Source organism: Cyrtonyx montezumae, unplaced genomic scaffold, assembly GCF_038088225.1.
Source record: "Cyrtonyx montezumae isolate F1298 unplaced genomic scaffold, pur_monq_1.0 scaffold_3, whole genome shotgun sequence".
Taxonomy (NCBI): domain Eukaryota; kingdom Metazoa; phylum Chordata; class Aves; order Galliformes; family Odontophoridae; genus Cyrtonyx; species Cyrtonyx montezumae.
Genome location: NW_027072034.1, coordinates 58008459 through 58024646, shown reverse-complemented (window position 1 = coordinate 58024646; position 16188 = coordinate 58008459). Strand labels below are relative to the sequence as shown.

General features: G+C 40.1%; 1 protein-coding gene across 1 annotated transcript in view; it reads right to left on the bottom strand.

Moving 5' to 3' along the window:
- The window catches only part of KCNJ6 (potassium inwardly rectifying channel subfamily J member 6), a 108426-nt gene that overhangs the window by 5168 nt on the left and 87070 nt on the right, over nucleotides 1-16188 (bottom strand). The window lies entirely within an intron of this gene.

Sequence of the window (16188 nt, the reverse complement as noted above, 5' to 3'; positions counted from 1 at the left end):
AAAATGACAAAATAATTCCCTTAAACTGTTGCTGATATGAGGGTAAGGTTACGACCTCACCTTTGCTAGTCTTGTGTTAATAACAAAATTGATGACTCTTCCACATTCATTACTCTTGTAAAGTTGCCCTGTGCAGTTATTTTGAGGTTACAGATTGTTCATGCTGTCTGCTGCTATTTAGGCTTATGCTTACTACTGTCTCGCAGTGGTATAAAGATTTAGTGTGGTAACCCAGAGTGACGTGGTGCCTTTCCTCACTGAACTCTAAATTTAAGATTTCATGATCACTTACACAATGATACACTGTGTCATGTACACTTACCATGTATTATTTCACCTTGTGATGGGGGTGATAAAAAATAAAACACTGTCAAAATATTAGGAGAATAAGAATCATAGAGTCAAACTTATGTTTGGACTGATAAATGGAAGTACTCAGATCTAGGTCAGCCTACTGCAGATTACCCATAGGAACAGCCTCATTCAGCTTTTGTGATATTTGGGGTAGATTTCATGACAACAGAACATGTTATTTTCATATTTTGCTCCTGTGATGACTTGTAAGATATGTGATTAAATGAAATGGGCGGGGAGGGGGGAAGCAATTATTGACAGAGTCTTCGTGGCTGATGGTCACAATGTCAGTGGCTTTTGAAGTTCAATTTAATGGGGATTTCCTCTGAGACAGACTTCTCGCTGCACAAGATTGTTGCATGGGAAGTTTGCTTCGTGGTTCAGCTCAGAGTGAGATCTCAGCAGCTCAGGAATGGAGCAGCAATAGAATACAGTGGGGTGTCCCCATTTCTGGGATGAGGAGAATTTTGCTTCTTTACATGAGTACTGAATTTTGTACGAAGTCTCAGCTGGAAGATGAAGTGCATGTGGGGTGATCCTAGCACACTACTTCCAGTCTCTCTTTAGTCATAACATCCTCTCCTCTTTATTACTGTAGAGATTTCTATTTACTTGGTCTAAAAGTTCATTTGTACAACAAGAACCTTTTGAAACCAAACACAAACATTATACAATCCTCTACTCCTTGAGATAAATTCCTGTAGCCTCTACACCAGCACTCACAATGCTGTAGGAGTTATGAAGAAAAAGGAGATTCTGACTCATAGCATCAGAGCCAACGTTTGCACCTTACCTCAAGCACAGGTCAAAAAATGGGTGAATTTTCCTTAAACACCTTGATGACAACACTAACATTGAGGTAACTGGATTAATGTGCACCTAATCTCTTAAACTCTGATATGGCACAGTGACTTTCTGTGCTTATGTTTGAGCATTGCCCCTGTGCTTAGTAAGTACCAAATGTGTGCTACAAAGAGAGATTCCATGATTCTAAATTCTAAACAAAGTTCATTTTGCATCAGTCAAGGCATCCTGCTTTGCTTTTCATTTTGACTTTTCCAAACTTGATGTATTTATAGAACATGAATTAGAATAAGATGATCACATTTCAGCCTTTTACAAAATACTAACAAAATGCACAATTTTTTTTCCCTGATGGGGGATTTCAATGTCACTGATGATATTTTCCAATGGAAACATGTTATTTTAGAAATATTTAACTTAGTTAATATTTCTCTTTTCAGGAATTATAAAACCATAGGATATCCTGATTTGGAAGGGATCCTCAAGGATCCAAGAGCACATGACATTTATTTCACTGAATATTTTGTATCTTATTTCTTGCTTTTTGGTTACATTTAGCTTAGTCTGAGGAAGGTAGAGGAACTTATTCCAGTCAATCTCCAAATGTGCTGCCATTTTTAGCTACGATACTTGTATACATTCTCAATGAACAGCTTCTCAGAGACACAGTACAATTACTATTCAGCCAATATTTAACCTTCATTTAGCCTTATATTCAGGCCATGCCCAGCAAATCAAGTTTCCCTATGTGTATGAATTTAAATCATTTTTTCAGCTGTGCCTTTTCAAATGGACGATGATTGCATTTTTCTGCTGACTAAATCTGGGAAATTCAGTATATCAAACAATGCAGCATCTGACCACAGGGAGAAGCACATGGCTCTCAGAGTCCTCCCCTCTGCTCTGCCTTGTTAGGACCCATCTGGAGTACTGAGATCAGACCTGGGTCTCCCAGTGCAAGAAAGATGTAGAGCTGTTGCAGTGGGCCCACTGGAGTGCCACAATGATCACAAGGCTGGAGCGCCTCTCCTGTGAAGACGCCCCATTCCTGGAGCTGCTCAAGGCCAGGTTGGATGGGGCCCTGGGCAGCCTGAGCTGCTGGGGGGCAGCCCTGCCCATGTCAAGGGCTGGGGCTGGATGAACTTTGGGGTCCCTTCCAACCCAAACCATTCTATGATTCCTTGAGAGAAAAGTGTCCACTCAACCTTTCTGGAACAAAAAAGTACAGAGATGCCATACCCCATTCTGAAGTACATTCATAGACCTAGTGTTGTTTTAGACATTGACTCAGCACCATGCTTCAGTTCTCCTACCAGACATCTACTGCAGGAGGATATAAGAGTATCTCATTTAAAAGAGGCTGTGTCTTCTGTTCATGGCTGTATCTTCAGTGACACTGCTCACAAAATGTGAAGTGCTGATGGAAAAAAAGACCTATCCTGACCTTTTAAGAATGCATTGCCATAAATCTGTGGGATTCCTCCTGAATTCTGGTGCATGGGTGGGGTTGTCTTCTTCAGCATGGTATGCAGGCATTCCACCTTGCAGTTTCCTCGTGAAAAAGGATAGGGGGCAAGCATTGAGGAACTACTCTCAAGCTGAGCTGCTGCTGCTGCCTCCATCCTGGCAACGTTTTTGTGTTTTTGTAGCACAGCCAGCCAGGGCTGAGAGGAGAGCAGGGGATCTGAGGTGGCAGGCGGTGGGTAGAAGACCTCAGGAGTGTACTAAGGCTAATAACGCTGTTTATGGTTTCCAATCTTGCCAGTTGTCCTGATGTACTGATTCCAGTTGTACTGTAACAGACCCAGCAAGAGTAGGGTAGATTCACATCTGCTGGAGAAAAGCATCTTGTAAAAGCAACAGAAGAGGAACAGATGTTGTTGCCCAGCTGCATACCAGCATGCTGAAAAACCATGCCACAGCTGGTTGCCTGCAGCATGGCCTCAGGCTGGGACAAACTAATGGGAGCCTCTTCCTCCAGGTACTCTGAGTCCCCTGTTCTTTCTCTCACCTCTTGAAGGGCTCTGCAGGAAAAGCTAGATTCAGATAAAGGAAAGGTGAAAACTATACCTTTTATGTGCAATATAATGAAATCTGCTTATTCTCCAAAACGTTCAGGCTAATGCTACAAGATGCAATAGCTCAGACACACCTGAAGCAAGCATGGGGTAATGCCTGGGGGTGGCACTAGGCAGAGCTGGATGTTCTATGAGCTGCCTGCTGAGAATGTGAATCCTCATGCATTGATCTCAGAAAGTGGGAAGAGCATTGTTTACATGAAAGCTCTTTCAAGACGGCATCCTATAAGACATATAAACAGACAGGCAACACTTCGTGGAAAAATATAGCTGACTGCTACATTGGTTCTATGCTAAACAATGCCTATGAAACACCCTTGAGGAACATATATTGAACACACAATAGTAACTGGAACTGAGAATAGACCAAGACATGTTTGGGCATTGCTGAAGTACCACATCACCATTATACCAAGGGATGGCTAGGAAAAAAAACACAAAAGAAAACAAAAAAAAACCTCATAGTAAGAATGACTTCTGTGAAAACAGCATTTTGTAATGGCTTATACCTGCTGCATATTTGTGCTGTCATGCCTGCAAGAAAAGAATTTTGTTAAAATGTAAGTGAACTTTCTCACCTCCTGCAATGCAGACTTCTTAAACATATAATTTGAGCTTACATGTCTGGATGTTTTTTGTTTCTCTCCTTAAAACATTACTTAAAAAAAGAACAGAACATCCACTATTTTCTCTGTGCTAAAGACTAGTGACTTGAGCTTTTTATAAAAATGTCACATTTTACTGTGGAAATGTTTGTGAACCTGGGATTACAGACAAAACAGTGTGAGCACACAGCTTGGCATGCTGTAAAATGTAGGAAACAAGAAAGATTACTAGCTTTTTGACAGCAAAATATGAGTCACTCACAAAGTATTTGGTGGCTGTTTCTAGATTTCTGGCTAATGGCATTGCAGAAGCCTGGTTTAGCTGTTGTGAAGCAGGAGGAGGAGATGAAAGAGAGGCTACTTGCTTCTGCCAGGCAGATGCTGGTGAGATGTGATGTTTGTAAATGCACCATTAAAAAAAAAAAATGAAATAAATGATGCTCTATCCAGAATAGCTTGGATTTTTGATAAGCAACAAAATTTGCTGGTGGGATTGACTGGGTGGTTTTGTAACAGTGCATCCTTTTAGGTGGGCTGGAAAATAAGCTAAACATGGGTAGGTGGTACTTGCTTTTAACAGAGACAGCTTGAAGAAATCAATTTTCTAAAAATATTTCAGCTTCTGAGATGGTAATTTCAATTTATGTTTTACCAGAAAGAGTCCCAAGAGGACTTGTTCAGATTCAGAGGTGCTCAGTGGCTTTCAGAAGAAAGCTCTGGCTCTTGACAGCACCACTGGAACTGTCACAGCTACTGTTTGAAAAAGCCAGCCACTATCATGAGTTGGCCTACTAAAAGCAGATAGGAATGGGGATGTGAGGAATGGAGAGTTGGAATGGTCCAGCTCTGTACACTGCCTAATAGCAGCACAACAGCTTTCTGGTTCTTACAGTAAGTAAAGCAAGCAGCTAACGAGCTGCTCTGGGAGGAGGAAGAGAAAAACCTGAGTTAGTTTTTTTAATACAGACCTTCAATCTTTTCATTTACACCATGGGAAAGAGTTTAAGCAATCAAATATTTGTCAGTGCTATTATTTAGAACTGATCATCTCCTTTATAAAAATATTTTAAAGGAAAATGGTTAAATAAATTAACCTTAAAAATTATCCTGTCATAATGATGATTTTTTAATTAAAGTTTAAATCGGTCATATGGATTCAGTAATTACTGTTATCATAACAAAGGAATCAATCAATCTCTGACTGAAAGCAGCCCAGATTTTTGATGAACTTTTGCTATTCTTTGTCCTTCTGGCTGTTATGCGAAGAAAATCATCTGTGCTGTTAAAATCCTCCCACTGAATCTCAAGTGCATTTTGATTTTTTTTCTATTTTTTTCCAGTTCATAGGATGAGACTTAAGATAAGTTGATGCTTTCAGGTTAATAATGTCGGATATCTGTCAAATTTAGCAGCATATTTTGAAATGCAGTCCTGAGCAAAAACTGGTTGCCTTAGGGAATGAGATGCAAAATCATCCACTTCTGAAGCACTGTTTAATATTCAAGTTATGTCAAAACCTGTATCCACAATTTAGCAGTGTGGCATCCTATCTTGTAATAGGTGCTATTAATGTACCTGCTATAAGATCAATAGTCATTTTAGAAAAATTAATATTTCATTTAGTTTTAATTGACTTTGGCTTTGTTTGAGGTGACGAGGATGGAGCTGAATCAGATCTTTAATTACCACCTAGAATTTAGCAATGAGTCTAATGAAGGAGGATAGCAGCAGTAAAACTGGGATTTTTGGGAAGCTTTGGTACTACTCTCCTGACACTTTTATTCTGAGAGAAAAAAACAGGAACAATACATTTCAGGCTCTAGGGTTTTCAATCTAGCACTTTCCTCAGTGCCTGCTTACATTTTAAAGGATTAAAAAAAAAAGAAGAAGAAGAAGAAGAAAAACCCAGCAAAAGGGTATTTTGCTCCATTCCTTGTTCATGTGTTTTAAATATTTAAACGTACTGTCTCTGAGTGAGGCATAGACAGATCAATCCATGTGCTGGGCCTGATTTTGGGACAAATATTTCAAACTGATGATGGAGCATGAAAAATTTAGTTTCTTTGACTTTCATATCTCATTTATGGAAGAAATGAAGAATTTTTGGGACTTTTTACTGCCACAAAAATTCTCCATAGTCTTAAGAATCTTTATCTAAGCTGTTGAGAGAAGTTAGTTGTATTAGCACAGAAAAATTACTGAGCTTGACAAGAGGTGCTAGGAATGGGGTAAGCTGTCTGAGCAAGTAAGAAGATGGTGTTTGCACCCAAATTGTGCAGTTTGCAGAGGAGAGGTATCTAAGATCCTGCAGAGAAGGATCAAACACAATGAATGGGCTTTTGAAGCACCTTGTGTAAAATGGCCTGCATAATTTTGATGGTTCTTCTGAGGGATTAATTTCTGTTTAATGCTAAGGTTAGGCTTGGTGGTGAGGAAAGATGCTAAGCTTTTTCTGTGAGAAAAATAGTTGAAATGCACATCTTTGGCAAGGGAATACTTGTCTCAGGATGCTGTGGTGCTGTGTGAAAGCTGATGGGAACAGAGAGGATGGGCTATTGCAGCCCTCCCTGGCCATGAGCTCATGAAAGCTTTCATCTTTACCTCTGTGGTTTGTTTCATTCCTCTCTAGCAGTCATGAGGTGGCAGTCTCTTACCAGAAGAGATAGCTCACAAGCATTTTGTTGTATGCATATGTCTAAATGAAGAAAAACAAGCAACGCCTAGAAAATGTTGTTGAGAGGTTATTGCAGAAGATCTTTTTGAAATGTTTGGGCAGGCAGGCAGCTGACGTACCAGCAGGATGGTGTGTGTTTGTGGCAGGAATGTAGTAGTTGGAGGAGGAATCTTGCTAACTTCTAGTTGAGCTAGAGGTTAGCAGCCTACTCGATTTTCTTCTGAATTCCATATAGATTTGAGGCATTTCTGTGTGCCAGCTGCAGACTATATTCTTCTTCATGACAAGCACAATTACACAGTCTCTTTCTTGCAGCTTTTTTTACTGCTGCCAGACCACTGCTAATTTGGAGCACTTCACTGATATATGCTTTGTATAATGAGTGCTTGGCTGAAACTGGACATCCTTCATTCTGATAATGTCCTGCCTCTCAAAAAATAAACTAGAACAGGCTCTCGGTTTCAGAGGTAAAAGGGAGAAAAATGAAGCATAGGTCTTGCTGACTAAAGAGCTCTACCTCTAATGTCTCATATGAGTGTTTAACACGAAGTTTTAAAACATGTATGCTGCAGTAAATTCAAAACACAAAGCCAGATTCCAGTCTCAGTCAGAAGGAGTTCAAATCGGGAACAGCTTCCACCATGATACTGGTGTTCCAGACTGTGGACATGACTCTCCAGTTACAGACATCCATAGGATCCTTCCTATGTTCCAAGCAATAAAGCAGATGCCTGTTTGTCAGTCATCATCCCCGGGCTCCTACTGTGTACCTAAGAGATGTTTAACCTCCAGGATGTGAAAGAAAATTAGCATTTTTGGCACAGTCCTTTTGGAAGCTTGCTGACCACTTTCCTCCTTCACTCTTGCAGTGAATCAGATTTGGGTACTAGGTGAGCACAGGGATGACGTTAAAGCCATTTGTGCTTCCTTTAAAAAATTTAAATCACAAAACCTGGGAGGAAAATGCATGAGTTTGGAGACAAAGCAGGCTAGCAAATGGGATGTGTTAGGGATTTCAAGAAAGCATAGGAGGAACATTGGGTCTAACCAGCTCTATACCATGTTCTTCTTTTCCCTCTCTCCATGAGAAATGTTTTCCCTGGATGCCTAATGAAGTACAGTGTAACTGCCTTTACTTCATACTCCAGGCAGAGCTCTATTTTTAAAAGAGGGATAGAAGAAGTAAAGCCCCGCTTCTGGGGTGGGTGGTATTTCACTAGTGGCACCTTGTCTCCTTACTCTTGTCTCTCCCCTGAGTATACCACTGTGGATCTGAGCCTTGACATGGGTGGGTGCTCCTCACCCCCTGAGGATGAACTCCTGACTGTTGAATCGGAAATCAGCATGGGCAGAACCCCAAAAAGACCAAATTCAATCATTAACTGAAGAATTACTATAGAACAATCACAAGCCGTGTGTGTATATGCTTAGAGCATTAGGTGTTATTTGCTTGGTACAATCAGGATGATTTGCTGCCTGTGTTTCCTACCAATTTTTAAATCATATTTTATTCCAATTTTACTGGAAATGGAGGCCAATGCAAATACAATAAGGCACGTGAAAAATGTAATATGCCAATCACTTTGCGTCACAACCCAGAAGCTCAGCAGGGAATGAATTATTGAAGCTCAGAAACAATAATAGTTTCAGTGTTTGGATATTATTTCCAATGACCTTTCATCTGAAAGTCTCAAACGAAGGGAAAAGTATTGCTTCTGTTTTGCAAATGAGGAAACTGAGGCAGAGAATAGTGACTTTCTCCAAGGCTTCCAGGAAGATGTACAACAAAGAAATACTACTCTAGTGAGAATACATACATTTTGACACCCATGTGGGGGCATGCAGTCTGTCTGCTGTCCTTTGACGTGAGGCAGGAGGATTTTTTTTACTGAAGCTCCAGTGTAGTTTTCATGAAGCGTTTTGGAACGTCATTCTTTTTCTGATCCTCTTATTTCAACACAAAGCAAACTTCTGCTCATTTTCAGAGTCTCAACGGAGCTTGGAATCTTTCCTAAGACCATTTCTTCCCTTTGCTTTAAACAGAGAAGGGTATAGATGGCAAAACTGAGGAGATTATTGTTTTGGAGACAGAAGTTTGATGAGATGGATCTAGGCAAGGAATCTGTCCTAAAGTCACAGCCTTTTCCTTTTGTTTGTGCAGCGGAATTCTCTCATTCTTCTAATTATGTTTAAAAAAATACTGACAATCATCTGAATTATGGAGTTTTTGTGCGTGAGTGCTGTGTTATCATGAGGCTGTGATGTGCACAAGCACATATGTATATACTGGATGCTTAGAGATATCATGTTCAGTGATTTCTCAGTTCTCATATACCCAGAATAACAAGTTCTTGATGCGTGAGCCTTGGAAATCCTCAGTCCCTTCAAATGCTTAATGAGATAGGTTGATTATCATCAAATGAAAATTACTTCTGTCGTATGTGGGGAGGAGATGAGAATTTAACTGTCAGCAGTGAGAAGACAATTAACAGACATCAGAGAGGCACTGGGAGAGCTAAAACATTGTTACAAGATAATAAATGGGAATTAACTTATAGATCAGGCTATTTAAAGCATATGTTGAGAACGCTCCACAAGCCACCCCAAAAAACTGAAGTCTGTTATGATAGGATTAAATCAGCTGACAGTGAGTGAAATGCCATTGTGCCATTATGGCACAGAAGGGCTTGTGTTCAACACATTTATAAAAGTTATTTCCCACACTTGCTGCCCCCCATAAAAACATTTGTAGTGCAGAATGCTTCACTTGATTTCTTATCTGTGGAAATGTTGTAGCACAACTCATAATTCTTTTTCTGCACAGTTTATTGGGGTAGTATTACACAACTTGGCTGCAAGAAAGTCCCCTAGTAAATGATATTTGTTCACAGTATGTAGTCCAACCATCAGTCTCGTAAATGTTCTTATAATCACTGAAAAGTTGAAATAATTTGGAACTGTGGCTTTACACATTGTTAATCACAGAGCAAAGTGATTGCTCTGATTTCACCAGGCATGTAAAAAAGCCTATGCTACTCTCAGAGGCCAGTACAGGTATAGAAGCACAGCTAATCATAACTTCCATGACTGGATTTTAGGCCCAGTAATTCATGGAGCATTCCTCAAAATTTGGTTAAGATTGAAGGCTTTCATTTAACAAATCCCTATGTGAACTGGGCCAGGTTGTTTGTGTACTGATGTGTGTCCGTGAAGGAAGAAGAAGCTGATTAAAATCTTGTTCCCAACTGATAATGAAAAAGATGAATATGATGGAGTCCCCTAGTGGACTGATAGCTCTAGCTGTAATACGTGCCTTTGTGCTAATCATTGGCACATATCTTTTCTACAGGCTTTCCAACCCAAGGTGGAGGTCTGTTCTAAGCTTCACAAAAACCAACAGTAACTTCTTGCTTCATTTTGACTTTTGGAATAGAGTGGAATTAAGTACAGATGGGTGATGATTTCAATAGTCTCCATAGGAATGGCACTGTGTTTCAGAATCCCTGGACTTTGGGAACGTTCTCCAGTTTTACATCTGATTACTGAATACCAGGAATATTTGTGAATCAAAATGTTGTAATACATAAGCAAGGACAACAGAAGAGTTCATTCAAATGAAATCATTCCAAGATAATGAGGATGCCATGACCTGAATTGCACATAGCATAGAATCCTAGAATCATCTAGGTTGGAAAAGACCTTTAAGGCCATCACATCCAACAGTCAACCTGACCTACTGAGTTCCATCACTAAATCCATGTCCCTTAGTGCCACAGAAAGGTATAATTCTGCTTCATGAACTTTTGCAATGCCTAGCAACAATATCACAACTTATCTGTATTACGTACAGTGCCACATTCATGCCAGATCAGTGTGGCCTGATGTTTAGGTTATTGTTGTATCTTTAACTAGATTGCTGTGAGCAAACATCTCAAAAGAAGGAGCATAATCAGAACCTTGATGCTGCACAACTCCTGAATAATGCTGTAGCTTGCAGCTCTGTTGCTAACAGGAAAAGGATGAAGATTAAGATGGCAGCTGCACAGAGAAATTCATTTTGCAGCCTTTTCACATTATCATATTTAAGAGATAATGTTACAAATATAACTACTGAGGTATGATGATTTAGAGGAGGACAGTTTGGATTTGCAAGAAGCTTTAAATGTCTTGTTTTCTCACAGCCGCTTCCATCTCCCTTGGTAAGCTAATTTTAAAAGTTAATGGACTAGATCCTTCAACATGTTAATACTGCATTGTACTGCTTCAGTGGTGCAAAAGAGCACTACAACAATCTTCTATCAATAGAGCTTTCCACCGATTCCAAGGAACTGATGGACAATATGGGTTAGCTCTATGAAATCTTCATTGAGCCCTGGTACATCTGAAGCAAATGCCTCTGGGGAAGAAGCGGGGCAAGAAAGGTAGCCATATACCCAATTTAGAGTGACTACTACCTTGGGACTGCAGGTTGAGAAAAACATTTTAGAGGCTCCTGATAGAAAAGATAGTTCCAGGACTGCAAGAGTACTGGAAGTCTCAAATCAGTGTATTGCCCTGCCACTCCTCCTCTACCAAATGTAGAATAAATGTGTGTCCATGAAATTTTGGACTGCTTATTTGGAAGAAGGCAGGAAAAACAGCAACAGATAAACAATTCCTTGCAACTTTCCCACTTTCCCACTTTTTCTTAACTGTGCTGACAAAACAGAAAATACCCACTTGGCAGTCTGGAACCTGTCAGTGTTTGGTACATAATGTACTGAGTTAAGCTCTGGGATCTGAGAGGTGATGCTGATCAGGGGTAGCACCTACACATCTACTGTATGTAGTCTAAAGGTTAGTGCTCTGGGTTGAACAATCTACCCACATCCAGCAATGCACTCACTTAATTCTGTGCTTCTATGATTCAACCCATGGTTTTTGGAAGGTTTTGTAAAGATTCTGGAAAACCACAGGGTTCAGGAGAGGTGGTGTCCATTAAAACAGCCCCAGCTGAGACAATATTTGTTAGAAAGAGGAGGCTGGCAGGGAGCATAACAACTTTAGCTGGCCAGTTTTAATGTGCTCTCATAAGTCAGTCTGACTCCAGCTCAGGGAGAGATGCTAGAACAGGGGCTGATTCTATGCACAAAGCTGCTCTCTGCCTCAGACTTCTGATAGAATACAAGCTCACAGTTAACCAACCTGAGCAGGGCATCTACAAAAAGACACAGCTGTGAATAGGCAATTAAATTCATTACTGTTACAATTTGGTGCCTTCAGCTAGCCATGCTTAAAACTTCCTGCAACTTAATTCTGATATCATTCAGGCAACTAGACAAGCAATCATGTCTTCTGTTTCAGACTGGTTATTTACCTCATATAAGCAGAAAGTTGCTGCTGCTGATTTTTAGTTGAAGGAATGGAATGGAATGGAATGGAAGAGGGGAGGGGAGGGGAGGGGAGGGGAGGATCAACAAAGATTAAGTTCAGCTTGCATGAACTCAGTGAAGTTAGTCCAAAGCCAGAGATCTGAACAGGCTAAAGCACAACTGTGGGTTCTCCTCCATTGCAGGTAACTGCAGCATGAGGATAGGATAGGTTCCATAAAGCCTATATCCACGTACACATCTGAGGCAACAAGCAACTTGAAGCTAACGATGAACAGGAATAGCATTGTCTCATAATGACTGCGAACCCTCCAGTGTTGCTGTATGTTGAACAAATGTTATCTGCACAACTGATACATCTGCCCAGGCTTTGTGCACAGTGTGTGCTCAGTGAGTGTAACTACAGGGACATCAGGTGAGTCTTTCATTTTGTGTTTGTCATGCAGACAGCAGACTATGCCACAGAGAAACCAATTTGTGCACTGTCCCTTTCTGTTAAACATCCTGCTGTTTCTTTTGTGAGGAGAGATTTGTATCTCCAGGCTTGCCTGTGCTTGCCTCTGGGAAGTCCATTTCCCTGCGCAGAAGCATGGGACCTGTCATTTGATCTGTACAGCATGAATAAAAATGTGCGTATTTTCAGGACACTCGTTACTTGAGAACAGAGTAACTGTGGACTGCTTCCATCTTGGTTAGGAATAGTTGAAGTGGAAATTTTCTGGTTTAACAAAAGCAAGAGAATGGGGAATAGACTGCAGTGATGACTGAATATGTTCCTAAAACTCAGTAGTTTTCATTTGAAAAGCAAAGCAAAGATTTTTGACCCAGTCTTTTTAATACAAATGCAGAATAGCAGACATGGCATCTGACATATTTCCCTTGATGCAGGGATGGGAATGACCACTTCTGATAAACTTCAGTTGTGCTGCATAAAGTCTTCAGGCACTGAAACAACAGGGATCTGTCTGAGAATGGGACAAAAATGAACTCCCTGGATAGAGAGTAATGAGATCAACAGGGAACACTTCCTGGGAAAAGCATCACTTACAAAAGGACTGCTGTTTGCCAGGGCAGACAGAAAAGTCCTGTGTGAAGCAAGACAGCACTGGGAAATCTGGATGACAGAGTAGCACAGTTGTATGATTCAGTATTTTCAGGTGATCAGCTCAGGTAAGCCTCAGATGGATGTGAATCTGTGCCCTGTGAGGTGAATCCATTGTACAGGAAGACAGTGGAGGAAGATAAGAAAACTTCATTTTTCCTGTTGTCTATTATTTTCTACTTCTCTCCTTGTCAGAAAATGACAGATGCCTGCATGTCAAACTGACACACTGTCAAGTGAAATCTTGAGCTGAACGAAGGCTGTAATTTTTTTTTAAAGGGATCTGACAAGTTTTGAAACAATGGAAGTCTTAAGACTGAGCCAGGAGGATTTTGTTCATTAATAGTGTAGGTGCTGCATTACACAGTTTTCATAAACCTTTCATATTGCAGTGGCTAGAACATAACTGCATCTACTTCTTCTGCTGATTTCAGAGGGACCGAGTGGAGATGAAAGATTTGGAGGAATGGACAGGTAATGAAGTGAAACTTCAGGGAGGTTGGATTCAGCAAATGAAGACTTGTGGTGATTTGATGGCTGCTGAGAGAGTGGTGTGAAAAAGAAGCTGAAGCTCTTGCGAAACACATAATTGGTTTGAGATTAATTTCCCAGTGCTCTGTTCAACTCAGCATCACAAAATTAATAAGTTGGTGTCTTTCAACAAAGTCTGTACTTACATGTGGGGATGGGTATAAAACTAGTTACAACGTAGTAAAGTTGATTAAAGTCCATGGTGCTGTCAGCACAGATACAAAGCTTGAGGTGAAAAGCTGTAGGCCAGAACTGAAGAGATTTTTCACTTGCATTTCCTCAGGGATTATTCCAAAATAATTTTCTTCTGTCCAGTATGAAAAACTTGATATCTGGGTGAGAATCAAGCATGTGAGTCACATTGAATTGCTCTTAGCTCTGACAAATCAGGTTTACTTGGACTGTGGTTTGCATACAGGCAGATGGGTTGGCCTCACAGGGCCTCCAGGAGAGAGCTGTGTTTGTACCCTGCCCATTGTATTTAATGTTTAGATTATAGGTCTTCAGATGCAAGCAACATGGTTAAAACGTTGTGGTACTTTTCTGTTCTCTGTTTTCTTCAGGAGAAAGGGCTCCTGTTTCTTTCTGCTGTAACCAGGAGTAGAACGCTAGGATGACAAAGGGACACAGGTTTCACTTTGGAGACAGCCAAAACCTAGTAAATAAAGGGTTTACCTCTCCTAGGAAAATCCAACCCTCTGTCAGAAGGGGGGGAATCTCTTTTCCATTTCTAAGTGTCTACTTTAGTAGCACCTACATAATGTTCCTTGTATTAGAAACTTAATAACTTAACTTGGAAATCATGCTTTTTTGATGGCAGTTGAAATAACATGACTTTTAAACAAGTAGAGGAGACTGTCATTGAAGCTGAGCCAGTTATGTGGGAGTCAGATGATTAAGGTAGATACAATGTAGGAGGTAAGAAATACTATCATTTGAAAAAAAAATGCTGTATTATGAACAGGTTTAATGTTCTTTTCCAGGAAAGTGGGGATGTCACTATTAAATGCATTATTAACATTAGATGCAGGGCTTGATTCTCTGTTGATGTGCCTTCTCTGTAATTGTTCACATCCATGTAAATAGCTTCAAAAATGACTCTATGTTTTTACTGAGTAGTTCAGCTGTAGTCTAGGGGAACTGTGTGCTTCCTTTTTCAGATGTAGAGACAAAGATGCAGCAGATGTGGTGAGAAGGAGCTGTTCTTTTGTTCAGACCATACTAGTGTCTGCCTGTCTGTAATGCCAGGGATCTGCCTTCTGATCTATTCACGTGGTAGCTTTTCCACCCCTTGGTCTTGCATTCAGTTACACTATGCTGGAGAAAGAGAGCTGGAAGTAGAAAACCTTTGCTGAAAACCTAACTAATATGGCATTTGAGACAGATTTAGTGTAATATCTTGTGATGTGGATGCAATAAAATCTCAGTGTAGTGATCATGAAAATGTAATAAGCTCTTGTGATGGTGTGGTTAGTCTTCACTCTAAGCCATGTGAATCTTTCTGTTGACTCCAGGAAACTCAGGGTGTTCTCACACATACTTTAAGGTTCCTCCCAACCTAAGCCATTCTATGATTCTATGGATCATACTGGAAGTGGCAGCAGTTTAATACAAAGAAGTGCCTTTTGAGTAGCAGCTCATAGCATAGCAGCTCACAGTAATACCATTCTGAACCTTTTGTTTTTTTTTCCAAAGTAGAACTTCTTTTTCTCCTTGCAGGAGAAGCTTGAACAATTTAAAGCTGATAGAAAATTAACATAAAATGTTACCTCTCCTCCAGATGCTTTACACCATATTTTGGAATACAACTACTTTCTTGAAACAATTTCTTCTCTCTGAATTTGCAGTGGAGAGGCTCATTGACCCTGAACTGTAGCCAGAATGGTTACAGCTCAGCCTCTGAGCCTGCAAAATGTTCTGCTTTAGCGAGTATGTTTTGATTTGCATGAATTCCTCCACTTTTCTCCATCCACAAGTGAATTAAAAGACCTTGCTACTCGTTTTTCACTTCGCTTGGGATTTGAATGACCACGTATATTTGAGTGACCTCTGCCTGGACACGTCTCTGCTTTTTATTGCAATGTTGTAAACTTAGTGTTTTTTAAAAATCCCTTGAGAAAACTATGTTTTTTTCCTTGTCAGATTATAAATGTATTCAGTGCCCTTTTAGCACCAAGCCTACAGACTCATGATGATGAAAACTGAAGCTTATATAGTGTAGAGTACAGAAGGCTACTACACCAGCGCGTATTTTATTTTTACATTTTCTAGAATGAACTTACTGTAATTACAAGGAGTATATTGAAAATACTGTTGCTGTATATTACCACCACCTGTTTGGAATATCCTCCTTATAGCAGCATGGTTCATCACTCAAGTGTTATGTGAAGTTACAGCATTGCATGATAAAGACATTATGCCACATGATAATGTACTGAAGCATATTGTGAATGCTAATATGGGTTTAAGCATCAACCTGCAAGTTTTGCTTTCACAGCATCAGTTATACACTGAGTGCTAATCTTCTCCCAGTGTACCTCTTGGTGCTCAATGCTGTTTTCTTCTCCTGTTGTTAAACAACATACATGTGTGTTATATATTTTGCCCATTTAAGTTACATCCATCCTCAAATAAAATATTAGGTTATTTTAAAATTGTTTTTTCCTTATCT